The following is a 14,422-nucleotide window of genomic DNA, read 5'->3' on the forward strand; positions in this document are numbered from 1 at the left end:
AGAGGTGGGCTGCGATGGACTGAGAAGGGTTTACGTTCACGCTAATGAGGGGGATCAGAGGGGGTGGACATCGCTACGAGATCTACTGCAAAAGAGTTGCGTGTTTTTTCACATTTGAAAATTTTGCTTTTAGAATTTTTGAAACAGAAAAATAACTAACTGGTTTGCCAGCTGATTACAGAGTTGCCTTCATTAGAAAAATGATGTCATAGACATTCACTGAGTGTTGTTAAATCAAAGTGAATTCTGCGACCCTCATTCGCAACGTCACCTCTAAGGTACTCAGGATGTGTGCGTGACACGTTGTTGCTTTCTCTGTTGGACCAGCTCAGTTAACGGAGTAATAAAACCACCATGCAGCAATGCCGGGCCTTTTGGAGTACATATCAATGTAGAGATTTTGGTTTTAAACCCGATCCAAAATGTACCTTTTCTTATATAGTTAGCATCAAACTGCTTGGCCCAACACTTACTTTTAAACGTCTTTGCTTGGCCGGCAACAAGACTTTTGCTTTTATTTTTCTTTCCAGTTCAAAGATGCCTTTACGGATGCCTCAAATGTGCCCTTGTGGTTTTTTTGTCATTTGAATCAATGGCACATTTGCATGCGATGTTGACGAATTACTACAACCTTCCACCGTACAGTCAGACAACTCAATCTGCTTCGTCATGGTCTCGAAAACAGACGCCAGACAGACGAGTGAAGGCACCAAAAGGCATACAAGCGGTCTCATTCAGCTCTGACTGTAACAGCTACATTTGAATATCACCAAAAGCCACACATATATTGCAATATGATTTATTTCAGGGTGCACCGTTTGCCGTCCCTGTAGTTAAACATGGTTGCCACTTATTGCAAACAAAGCACAATAATTGGATGCCAGTTTTCTCCAAATGGTTGCCAATGGCAACATGTCAACGGTTTCAGTCGAGCTCTGGAGACTACCGACAGCTTAATGGCTCCATATGAACTGTAATAACTTGTATTACGGCTTTCCATTAATGGTCTCCTCCGGTCTTTTGTTGTGTCGGTGCGCTTCTGTAGCAGGACGACTTAGACTTAGGGTTTTGACAGCCTCCCTTTATACATGAACAAAATATTGAAATTGTAGTTTTTAGTCTGTGTAGTTGCTGATTGACATGTGGTATTAAAAAAAAACACTTTTGAATCTATAAGGCAATATGGAGCTCATCTACGTGCATATAAACCTATACCTCAGTAACAAGTTTCAAGGAACTCAAATGTTGCACATGAACAATGACGGACACTTCTTAATAGGGCTGTAAGCAGAGGGCCCGCCCACCACTGATATTGTTAATAAACTGAACTAGCTCGTCTTTCTCCAAGTAGTCACAAAGATTCACATGTATGACTCCACTGCTTTGTGCTTCAAATAAACGTGTACTGTACATCACAAGTATAAACGAAATGGTTATGCATATCCGTGGGTCACTGTTAACTTAATACAGCACAATTCTGATTTTATCTGTTAAATGTGTTGAAAGCATTTTTTTGAAAGTGTTTTCCCAATTAGAATACAGAGATGTCAAGAATTGCGAAAAGCAGCCGCTCTTAAATCAATAAAGTTGAACATAAAACAATTGATTTCGGTCTTTGAAGCACAAAGCACCGGCAACCCGTGTTCATCTCTTCTGACCAAACCAAAGCATGATATGAAAAGGCAAGTTTCGTTACAATATGAAAAGCTGAACTAAATTGGTATGCAGGGCTTTCTTTTGACTTCAAATTTAAGGTCAGGACCATTTCATATTGAAGCTTAGTTCTGTGTCGCCTTACCTAACGAGTTTAACCGGGCCGACAGATCTGAAATGCGGACAAATGCATTTAAAAAAAGAGGCAATGATTGCTACAGCTGTTCACTACAATAGTGAAGTAGAGCAAATTAATTCCCTCTTAAATGGAAGTCGAAAGGCTTTACTAACAAAGTCGATTGGAAAGCCAGTCATGATGTAACTCCTCATAAGAAAATTAATTCTTCACTAATGTTGAATTTTGATCAAGATTAAAGTTAATTATTGTCACTGTTTGCTATTTAACATGTCTGTAGACAAATGTACATCTGACATGGGTCACAATGACTAAGGAAGCCTTTGCGAGTCACTAGACTTTATTTGGTAAAGTTTAGGAATATAGTGAGGAGCAAAGAGACCTGTGTGTAGGTGTAACAGATTGTTTTGTCTAGTTTTCCTTCAGCATGCATGTGTATGTGGCTTGTTGAAGGAGTAAGATTAGAATTGGACTTGTTTTTTTCTTTTAACTATGTTGGAAATGTTATGTTTACAGTGAGTTTCCGGAGTAAAATAGCCATCTTTTTCTCACTTCTAAACTCGCAGTAGCAATCCGTAGCCTGGTATTGAGTCATAAATATAATGCATTAGTGATGCAGCATCACTTAAATTGAGATAGTGAATGAATGGTGAGGATTTTTAGAGTCTCTTTGGTCTTCTCCAAAAAAAGACTTAACATTTTCAGGTTTTGGCAGACCAAACAAACAATCCAATGCCATCACCATAGGCTTCAGGAAAGTGAAAAGGGCATTTCAGTGGTTTAATTATTTAGATTATAGGAATTCATAATCAAATAATCAAGATAATAACAATGAAGTGAAGCAGCGATAGGGATCCAACAAATCAAAGTAGTGCACCATGAGTTTGAAAAACTAGCTACCTTTGTTGTCCATAGGGACCTCATAGACTTCTACTTCTCACTGATGTCTCCGTTGCCTCCAGCTGATCAGACTCAAACAACGCAACAGAGCCCAATGACCTCGACCGTCCTCCGACAAATCCCCTCAGCACTCTTAGTCACGGGGTCCATGAGTCTCTGTCCTGCGCTTCCAACAAGTAGAGCACAAATCCATCAACAAAGCGGTAGATCAGGTAACGCTGGCATAGATGCAGTTCTTATTTGTGCAAAGCAAGGTCATGCAACCACATAGATGGTGGATCAATCAGACGGATTAATGAAGCACAACCTGCTGACATGAGGAATATTGACACCCCTATTACATCTTGGTGCAGCGGTCCTCAACGCTGCTTCAATAAATCATGCGCATCTAGAAGGAGGCACAAAAACTAGTGAACACAGTCCTTCCCATAAAACAGATAAAGAGTTCAGCTACAGAATACGTACAATACAAAATGTGATGGAAAGGGGGCTTTTCCTGGAAATAATAAACTCCTAAACGTCACAGAATTAGATATCCTTTTGGTATAATATGTGATGGTCAAGATAATATACTTAACAATCACTCATCTTTCAAGCTGTGAAAAATAAAAACCCCAAAAATAGTTCTTAATTTTTTTAAATTTGGGGGGGTGGGGCTGAAATAGCTCGAGGGAGCTACAAAAGGTTTGCTTGGAAAAGGACTTTATTGATTTGATTAAATTGTTGGTGGAAAATGTTCTATTTATTAATGATTAGGTTCATCAACATTAATTAATAATTTCAGTAGATTTTTTTGGGATTAACTTTGTATAAAGAATGCATCAGTGATTTTAGTTGCATATTATATTCTGGATAAGATATAAAATAGGTATTCATCCCCTAATCAGTCACTTAATAAACTTATTAAGTGTCAACGACTTCAAAGCAAAAACTGAATTAAACTGTTTATATTGGTCCAGACCTCTGCAGCAGCGAGGAAACCCTAAGCACTCGCTTACCTTAAATAAGCTTATTTTCTTAAAACGGGGATGGAAATGGGAAAGAACAAATGGCATCTTCCATTTTTAATCAACAGGAGGATTAACCTCTGCGATCAACAGCACCTCACTATAAAGAACGAGGAGTCAAGATTTAAGAGTATTCCTGTGAAGACATGCTTCAGCTCATTATTGGAATTAGATCCTCAGCCCCACGAGGACAACAGCATATATCTGAGGTGTTAGGTTGTCATTAATGACTCAGTAATCCTTTAATATCTCTAAAGAAAAGCTGCTAGTCATGAGCTTTTCTGGAAATGTTTGCAGGTGTCTTCGGCAAGGATCCTCCACATGTTTAAAGGCGAGGTCTCCACTTGCATGGTCTGATCATTTGGATAAGTGCCACAGGAATAATAATTATTTCCATATGATTCACGCAGTGCTAATGAAGAACAAACCAGGGTGTTTGCAAATGACATCACAGTTCCGCTAATTCATCAATTCTTTATGGCACACAGTGAAACAATAAAACAAAAGGAAAAGGAAAACAGGAGTACATTTTGACTATAAACAGAGACAATGTGGGTAATTTTCCAAGAAATAATGTAGAGAATAGCTTGCCTTGTTTTGCATACATAAATCTATTTGTGTCCATCTAATCCATTCTTTGGAAGTTTGGAACCTTATGGTTAAAATGCACTTATTGTAACTTGCTTTGGATAAAAGCATCAGCTAAACGACATGTGATGTAATATTTGGGTTTTAGGCTGAACACTTTTAATAAAAGTGCAAAGCCCATGGCCAGCGGTAGTAAACTGACATTAATCTACAAAATACAGCTGTCATGTGATGATGTCGTCACCTTCACCAAGCAAAAAGCAGACTAATTGGAGGAAGACTTATTGCAGTCACATTGAGCCCCTTGCTACCAACTGCCTTTATTGAAAGACCTTAAGAATTCACAATATATCTAAATCATATACTTAATGTTGTAGAACAAAAAAATAAATAAAACGTGTGTTAGCCACCGATCTTATTTCAGGCATCCAACCAATACACGTTCAAAAATACATTGACCAGAGGACCGGAAGTGACGCGAACGCCATTCCTGGGTTCAAGACGCATTCATTACACCTCACCAGGGTCGGTGCTGTTGTAACCACAGATATATCTATGGTTGTAACAACAGGAGATTATAAAGTAAACCTCCACCAAGCAACACGTCAACCACATGCTACTTTGGCTCAGATCCAATTCGCCTCAACAGCGGTGTTCTTTTGGAAAAATTGATTCAAATGTGCCTCAACTACGGAGCACTTTTACAAACGTGGATCTATTTGATGCTGCAGCGGAGCTTGTACAGCTTGAAAATGATTGTGCAGGTCAACAAAAAAGGTTTTCCTACTTGCTGCAATAGAAATAACGATCGTGGGTATCATCTCGTAGAGGAATCACAAACGTTGAACCTCTCAAATTCAGCGGAAAGTTCTGCCATTTTTGCTTAATTTAACTCTTCAGATAATACGTACGGTTACTTTTACTTCATCCAGCCTCTTCTCCCTGTGTGGGGGGTTACGTTACGCTCTTCCGTCGCACCGCTCGGAACACTTGACGTTACGCTACTTTCTTACGTTACGTATTCGCACACACGTTAGCTGGTTAGAACCTATCCGTGGTTATGTTACGCTTTCGCTGATAATGCTAGTTAACGGACCACTTTCGGCAGAAACACTCATGCGACACAACATGCGGTCAACTTTGACCACACTGTGCCTCACTGTAAAGTTGAGAGAAGCTAACGCTAACTACCGCCGTCGGAAGTGTAAGCGGAAGTATGAAAGTACCTTTCTGTAACGTACGTCCTCGTTCATGCTCCCCGTGTCCTAAAATGATCCACGTCGCATTCAGAAGTTTCTTTTCCGTAGTTCTTGTTGAGCGGGTCACCAGGAAACCTTCTCGTTAGCCACGGGAGCTGTCAAACAATGGCGGCGCAAAGTACGGCAAGCGGGAAGTACACACGTGCTTTTTGTTGACGTTTTCTGCGAACCTGTATGGGCGAAATTCAGTGTGTGGGAGGGATTGATGCTGATGCTGCTGTTAAACAAAGCGTGGCCCAACTAAATACAGAGAGAGCGATTTCCCTCTGACTAAGTCGTTCTTCAGTAACCTATAATCCAATAACTGTGATGGAATAAGTATCCAGATAGTTTACCTCAGGGACTTTCATTAAGAATTATAATACGGCAATATGAAAGGCAGCATTCTGATTGGTTAAGAGTGAATCACGGGGTGTACTTTATTGCTTTATTACTCTATTAACATCACCCTCAAACTTAAACATTATTTGATGATGAAGTACAGCCTCTCGTACCTTAATGCTTAAATATGTTAGGCCGAGTTAAAGAGTAGTTTGCAAGTAAAATTACACAAAAATCACACATTTTGTGGTAGATTGTCATTGCGTGTACTCTTCTAGGATTATGCCTGTGGAGAGAACGTTTTAAAACATAATTTAGGCCATGATAAATTAGGTGAAAATATACCGAAATGACACACAGTAAATTTAGTGCAGAACTTAGGCTACTAAAAAATCTTATGAATGTTTTATGAATGTTGAGCTCTGGGCTATGCATACATTTATGTGTAATAAAGCTTCTCGAGATCTTTGATGAGGAAGGAATTTTGAGGCGTTTGATGGATACATTCATTTTTACACATAATGAAACCATGTATTTATTTTACCATTATTATTATTATACAAAATATACAAGTTTAATATCATGGAGATGGTAGCTCACATACATTTAACTATATACATCTTATAGAAACCCCAGAAGACTCATTTCTGTCTCTCTGCTGACTTCACAAAAGTTGTTTATCTTCATAGCTGCCATTATTCTTTGGCTGTTATGAATTCAAATTAATACAAGACTATTATGTAGATGAGTTTGATGAAATCCATCTACATAATAGTTGCATGAGTTGTCCTTTTGGCAGAATATTCACTGAAATTCCAAAGAAAATCCAGCCTATGTTTCATAGACTATAAAAACCTACCCAAGAATGCAGTTGTACAGTTCTCCTGAATGGGAACAAGTGTAAAAGTGTTGTATACGGGATAGTTATGTATCAGTCATAAGGGCCTTTTCACAACAGAATCATTAACCTTTATATTGACTTAAATTTCGTTTACATTTTTTTTTGTACTTGATTTGATTGCTCCTCCACGCACGTAATGGCCTGTTTTCTTATATTAAATGGTATTTCTATTCTTAGATTAAAGAGTTGTAATAAAAATGTTTCCCTTTAATCAGATCTGAAATGAAAAACATTTTTATCGTCACTCCTCGATCTTAATTTTGTCCCTGCAGCACCTTGGGCTCAGGATTCGCAAAGGCTTAGTTTGTCTGCATTTTAATCTTTGACAACTAGACCAGCTTAAAGCTGATACTTCTCGCTCCCTCCCCCCTGAAGTACAACCTCATTCAGAGATGACACTCTTAACCTCCACAATTACTTAATTTAATCATTCAAAAGCAGAGAAATAATGGACATGACATTTTTAAAAGCTTCTAATATCACATTTCTGCCCTTATTATGCAAATGAGTTCTTTTTGTGTGTAATTTCACTTTCCTCTCAATTGTATGCAATGCCATCTCGTACTCTTTGGCGTATTGTTACTGGTGGCTAAGCTCTCTCAGAGATGCCGGGGCATGAACAAAGCCAGTGATATAGTGAATTCTCATTACAGGGGGATTATTATATGTGCCAGCATGCATTCCACTCCCACATCATTAAGTGTTTTGGATCATTTACAGCCAATTGCGCCATTGCTAATGCTTTTTTTGTACTCACCCTTCCCCCAAGGCCCATGCTGATATTTTACATGTTTTGACAACCCAGCACAGATTTATCTTTATTGGTTTGTTTACATTTGATTGGACTACCTGGTAATCACTATATGCCTTGTAGCAGACATCTGTTTCTTCTGTTTGACTAAACATCAGCAGCTCCTATAGCTCAGGCACACCCTAACTAGACGGGAGAAACTGGTACTGTATAAATACTGATCTGAGAGATACATTAATGCTTAATGAGTCATTAATATTTACAAATTAACGCTAATCCCAGCTAACACGTCTCTCCCAGCTGGAAGATGTGTTGTAACCTGGTTCACAGCAGTTTGCTTTAATTAGACGTACCTACCGCACAGCCTCAGCAGCTAAACACAAACCTTGAGTTCCTTTACTTGGAGATATTGACTTTGGCATATTCCGTCTGATATTTACAAACCAAGGTTAAAAACAAGAAGCTCCCTAATAAACACATTTCCAAATTTTATCTTTCTCCTTCCTCATCGACAACTAAGGTTTCCCCAGGTTTTGTTGGAACCTGGTGTTGGCTGAGCTCAGGCTGGGTTGATACCCTCAAGTGGGATTCAAGCCTTCCTCGTTGCTGTGTTTAATAAAATAGTTTGACATAGCAATAAAAACGCTCATTTAGTTTTTTTGCAGAGAGTTAGACGAGAAGGTTGACACTTTTCTCTTGTCAGTACAATAGGCTGTATTGAACAGGAAGTTAGCCTAGCTTAGCATAAAGACAGGAAACAGCTCAGCCAAGCTGTGCACCAAAGAGCCCCGATTTCACAACAAAGCATTGTTTTGGGGCTTTGGGGGTGAGGTTATGCTTGTGGACTTGTGGGGTAAGTATTTGAACGTTATGGCTTCGAAGGAACCAACATCTAGCTGGCAATTCAATGTGAATGTTTGTTGAAATACATGTAGCACCCCTGCAAAAGAGTCTTTTTACTATTTTGAGGACACTTATTGAGCCTGATGGACAGCGTGCTTTCAAACGTTTGATAAATAAATAATATTTCTGCCAGTTGCAGGGCTTTGATGGTGAAACATCCAAGAAGAAATATGTATATAAAAAAAAGATTACCTCGTCGATATAAGTCACTATTGACCAGAGAAAAAACATGTTGTTTCTCATCAACAGTGTCTGTGAGAGCATTTTATATCAGACATCCTGCAGGCATCCAATCTCCTGGAAAGCTGCTCTCTGTCGTCCCTCCACTAGTTCAACTTTTCTCATTAGATTTCTCACTCTTGTGCAGTATTTCTTGCAGTGCAGAGTGTGTGCAATGATGCAATGCATTCAAGTGTTGAGCCTGCACAAATCTCATCACGTCCAAGGTGATTCACACAAGTTTGGTATCCTAGCAACAGGCAATAAAAGCTGGATTTGATTGGCTACTTCCCGTGGCCATCATAACTAATGGGTCAACAGGGCCGCCTCTCTATGAACTGATGAGGGTGTCTTTATAAGTTAGACCAGACCAAATGGACCCAATCAGGTATCGGATCTGGACGGTGATTGCTGAATTAAACCATCCGACAGTCTTTCACACTTGAGGGTCACATTCACGGAGCCATCGTGTGTAAGTCCTTTGTTGGATTCATCGCACTCTCGAGGCTTTTACGCTGCAAGACTCAACTAGGAAAAAGACCCGTTCTGAGATTGATCCATTTTTTCGTTTCCATTTGTGTCACTTTTACACTTGCGTCACTTAATCTAGGGGAGACAATACAATTTATACAGGGAAAAGCCATTAAAGAAGCTTGTGCCAGCAAGATGCGCAGCGTGCAACAATGAGAGAAAGCAGGCACAAATTGGTTAAACTGTCACGTCAGCTCTGTATTCTCTGTGGTCTTCTAGCGTAAAACTGCACAAAGAAAACTTTTCTTCTCAGCCTTACTCTTAAGTGCTATTGCGAGGAATGTCCAATGACATCTAGCAAACACTCTCAAAGCTCTCCATGTATACCCAATTTAAATTCTGGTGTTAGATATGGGCAGGAAAAAAAAAAATCAGGTTATTGTATTTTTCTAAGCCATTCAAGCCATTTTTATATTCTTTAACTTATGCAAACATGAATCAAATTCAATTAATGCTTTTATAGTTACGTTGCATTTTATCCAAAGTATTTCATACAAAAATGTTTCATTCATAACAAATATTATATGCGTAAATATGCGTTTTTACTGTCAAAAAGTTTTGTAAACAAGAAAATAATAATAATTGTAGCTAAAGGGTTGCCTCTGTTCTTTTAGTAACTTTACTCGTGCTCTGAATGTCAGAAAATATTAAAACACAGATATTATTCTGTGTTTACCAAAAAATCAATTCCCATCACATATGTTTGAAAGTCAGGGCTCTTCAAAAGTAAAAAAAATAGAAATTCACAGTAAAGTATTGAGTGTCCTCCTACATTGTGTTAAAGTGAAATAAACTCTTTCTTTCAGGTCATTGTTAACCAGTTCCTTTTAAGAACAAAGCCAGTTTGCTATGCTCTGTCTCTATTTTTGATTTAAGGCTCCACCTGTCACGATCTGTGCTGGGTGCAGGCGGAAGGCAGGACTCAGATGCAGGATTCTTCTTAACGTGCTCTTTATTTCCAAATCAAGACGTGCACCAACGACGAGTGACAAAGACAATGACGCGACAAAGGACAACTGGCACACAGGGCTTAAATACACAAGGGAGGTGCAGGTGATTGGACACAGGTGGAAGCAATCGGCAATCACAGGACAGGAAGTGAAGTTACCCAGAGACACGAGACACAAGAAAGCTACAAAATAAGACAAGCAGACCCAAACCGTGACACCACCAGTTTGTTTTCTTTTTTATATTTTCTGATATTCACTGGACTTTGCTCTACAGTGATTCTGGTAGAATATTTGAAACCACGTAGCAGTAATTTATCACCGTGGATGGAATGATTTTCAAGTGACCAAACACATTATTACTTGTAATTGGATTTATTGTATAATTGAGTAATTACACAGTACATCAAGACATATTAACATCTATCTTTGCATTTGTTATGCCTGAATTGCCATTCATTTTTGCCAAGTAGTCAATATAACACCATCAGTGGCTAATTTGTTTTGTTTGTTTGTTGGCGACAGATAATATATATGTATATATATGCATATGTATATCTATGTGTGGCTGTGTTTATATGTTGATATATGTAACACAATGATATATTATTTTAAATGAAATGTAGCTAATCATTTTAAAAGTTACTAAAAAACTGTTCATATCAGTGCAAAACAGCAGAGGGGTATTTATTTGCTCTTTTATTAACTGCAGAAAGAGAAAAAAGTAATCTGCTCTGGCATGTCAGAGAAAATAATAAAAGGCACACACAGTGGGATTCTCCTTGTGTGCTTTACAGCCTCCATGTTCCTAAAATGTTAACAATTAGTAAAAGATTATGCAGTTAAAAAAAAGCGAGTAGATTTTTGTTATTACTCTTTTATTGCATACAACTAACATATGTACCACGACTATAAATGCCATTTAATATACAGCGTAGTGCTGGGGGGGGTCATGGAGGAGTCTGATTTAGCACCACTGTGTAGGTATCATGCAAGATGCAAATGATACAGTGAGCTACTGCGATATTATAGAATTAGCAATGAGAAAAAAATCTCTTGCATAAAAGTCTCCAAGCACAAAATGATGAATCCAACTAGGCCGTTAAACAGTGTGACGAATCATTACAGATCTTTACCTATGCAGCCTCCGCATTTATCTGCAAGTGGACTCGTGATGAGGTGAAATCCATCTACCGTTGGCTGACTTTGAGAAGATTTGTGTGACACCGGTTTAATACAGATTAACTTGTTGAAATATATCGGATAGGTATATGCAAAACTAAATCTGGTACAGTTGCAACACATTTTATCAGGTTTAATTCTAACTGTTTTGTAACTACAGAGGATGGAGGCCTTAAGCCATGTGTTGCAGTGAGATAAATGGTAGGGATTGAAATATTGAAACTCACTGCAGGAAAGATGAAAGATGAAAAATCCAGGAGTTAGTAGTGGAGAATATTTGATTGAATTCTGTATTGTTGTTTGTAACACAGTCATTAAAGCATGTACGCCCAAATTGATGCGTTTTGCAACGGGTCAAGAGTCAAAAAGTGTATTTTAATCGAAAAGAACTAGATGTTTAATATACACCTTTCATCTAAAATCTCACCCCCTAAAGGCAAAAAAATAGTGGATCAAAACATGTAGTATTGACCTTGAAATGTGAAACGTACCGGGAAAAAATTATAAAGCACCATATAATGGGAAAACTCAAATCTACTTAAATTACTTTCCACTCCTGCGAGGAAAGTTAAGGATTATTAAAATGCCTCCCCGTACAACGAGCAGAACCCTTTTTTTCTTATAGCACCTTTTTATCTTCATTCTCAGCAAGTAAAGTTTTGCGGCAGCACCTGATAACTCCACATGACACCTACAACAAAGGTGTTAATTCATCTCATCGAGTGAAAGATTGTTCACTGTGTAAGAGTTTCCATAATTCCACACCCATCACACATCATTTTTAACACTGTCAGATAACACTAACCGCCGCCCCCAGGGCTGCATCTGCTCCGCGAGCGAAGAAAATGCACTCCAAAAACAAATGATTGTCTCCGAAAAATCAACCACTGAGAGAGATTCGCTATACAGGACATTGGTGCAATCGAGCAGTTCCTCTCACAAATGGCTAAAAGAAATATGTTCATCCCTGGCAGACAGGACGAATCAGATTAAAACTTATTTCATGCGCTCCATTGGTTATCCGAGCAGAACAAAATACACCGGTAAACTCATTTTGTGGGGCTTTACTTGCTTTGTAGGACGGCAGGCTTAGCACAACATCCTTCACAGCGCGGTGCTTTGTGTTCAAATTGTGTGTATTTCTAATGTTGCCACCTCACAATTCAATATAAAGATCAACTATCCAAATTTAGATCGTACCATCACTGTGAGGTGACATTTCTAATGAAGGTATCTGCCGAGTCACAACGTGTTCTTACTGAAACAGACAATGGATTCTACCTTTTTACCTACTATTTACCCCGTTATATTTGCATAAGGATATTAATAATGAAAGCATTTGTTTATATTGTGCAACTGAACGCACTGGATGCTCAAAAGTTCTCTGTTGACCACTCGCTGTGCAAGTTGACATTCGAGGCTGTTGGCTTCGATGAAAACTCCACAGGAGACTTTTTAGGGAAAAAGATTCTTAAAGCTACTCCGTGGAACAAAATGACTAAGGTTTCACCCCAGTAAGGTGTGACGCTCTGCCTCGCTCAGCCCTGGTTCTTGTTCTGGCTCCTTCCTCCCACCGCCTAAAGCCATGCTCTGGAGGTCAGGTTAATTGGTGACTCTATGTTGCCCGTGTGAATGTGAAAGTGAATGGTTGTCTGTCTCCAGGTCAGTCCCACCGTTGACCGTCGACCAGTCCAGGGTGTTAGATAACATGCAGTGAAGATGGAAATAAACTATGATGTGGTGAAATGTGTGACACTGAACCATAGACATTTGTAGGCAAACAGGGATTGTTTGGTTGCCAAAACTGTAATTAGACTTGTGCAAGGTTAATGATCACATGACCGTGGTAAGTGTCATGTCTTCAGGCAGTCGTTTGTTAATCCATCTGTCTGATCCTGCTGACGTGGTTGCATGACTTTGCATTGCAAACCTGCTTCCACATTATTGTCACCTGAACTGCCATGGCTTTACTGGCAACTAGCAAAATGGGTCTCCTGAATGTGGTTTTTATGAACTTGAGACTGGTTTGTTATATTGTAGATGGCTGTAGATGTGAAGGACTTAAAACTGGTAATAATAATAATGCACATTTGCTTAAGTTTTCATTAAACTGAAAGACTCCAATACAGCTGATATCTCATTTATTTTCCTTCCAAATTCCTATTTAAGCAATTACAAAAATCACTTCCTCTGCACAACCAGACTGTAAACCAACACAGAGTAAAGGAACAATGTGATCTTACAATCATTGCCTGTGGGTACAGATAAACCCCCTCTCATTTTGTAAGGCATATAGTGATACAATACCAATAAAAGTACAGTGTAGTAGACGTCTCTGCTGTTTGAATAACTTCATCGACACACACATTTAGCTGCAGTGCTCTGCATTTTGCCGTAGTTGCTGTTCAGCACATGAAGCCGATTGAGGCTGTGAGGAGAGGATTAGCAAAGCTGAAATAGGAAATCAATGCTCGTCACTTATGTGTGATGGAGACACTTTTAAGCATCCACAGCACAGTTGTTTGTGCGGCTCTAAAGTGTCTGAGCAGAACTACGAATTGCACTATATTCCACAATATAGTAGATACGGTTTGTCTGGACCCAGAAAGGATACATTCACCTACATGCAGTGATATAAATTCTGCAAACATACACTTCAGGCCCATCTACAACATCACATTAAAAATCTTGGGAAGCATGTTGTATTTTCTTGTCGAGGGTTAGGTGATAAGATTGGTACAATTTTAATGTATCTATGGTAGATGCTGTGCTAAAAAAAATAGAAAAGAGGGGGAAATAATTAGCCCATAAAATGACCTGCACCTCTAGAGCTCGCTAACCAATGCATTGGATCCAATTGGTTCAATCAGTAAAGAAAGGAAGTGCAAAACATGTTTTTTGAATATGCATAAATGAAACCAATGCAAATAAGGTCTTAGTAACTTATCTGTAAGCCCGACACGAGTCGATGACGTTGGCTTCGCAGAGCACCATCAGAGGCATTTTGGAGCTGCATTCCTAACTTAACGAGCAGAGAATCTGACGTAGCTCCGACACCTGGTTTGGATGCCCCTCCAGCACCTCTCCCTTGGATGCGTTTCAAGCACAAATTAATGGGAAGAGA

The 14,422-nt window shown here is 39.0% G+C and overlaps 2 protein-coding genes across 5 annotated transcripts in view; both read right to left on the reverse strand.

Annotated features, from left to right (window-relative positions):
- enox2 (ecto-NOX disulfide-thiol exchanger 2) overlaps window positions 1-5,655 on the reverse strand; it is a 118,400-nt gene extending 112,745 nt beyond the window's left edge. For 3 of the 4 annotated variants that reach the window (XM_037460656.2, XM_037460658.2, XM_037460655.2), the window contains exon 1: window positions 5,511-5,655. The gene's annotated coding sequence lies outside the window, so the exon portion shown is untranslated. Of the gene's footprint in view, window positions 1-5,195; window positions 5,208-5,510 lie in introns of those variants that run through there. The other variant, XM_037460654.2, reaches the window with a different exon arrangement.
- LOC119211101 (large ribosomal subunit protein eL42) overlaps window positions 1-14,422 on the reverse strand; it is a 300,484-nt gene that overhangs the window by 184,278 nt on the left and 101,784 nt on the right. The gene's annotated exons all lie outside the window — the stretch shown is intronic.

Source organism: Pungitius pungitius, chromosome 2 (assembly GCF_949316345.1).
Source record: "Pungitius pungitius chromosome 2, fPunPun2.1, whole genome shotgun sequence".
Lineage (NCBI taxonomy): Eukaryota > Metazoa > Chordata > Actinopteri > Perciformes > Gasterosteidae > Pungitius > Pungitius pungitius.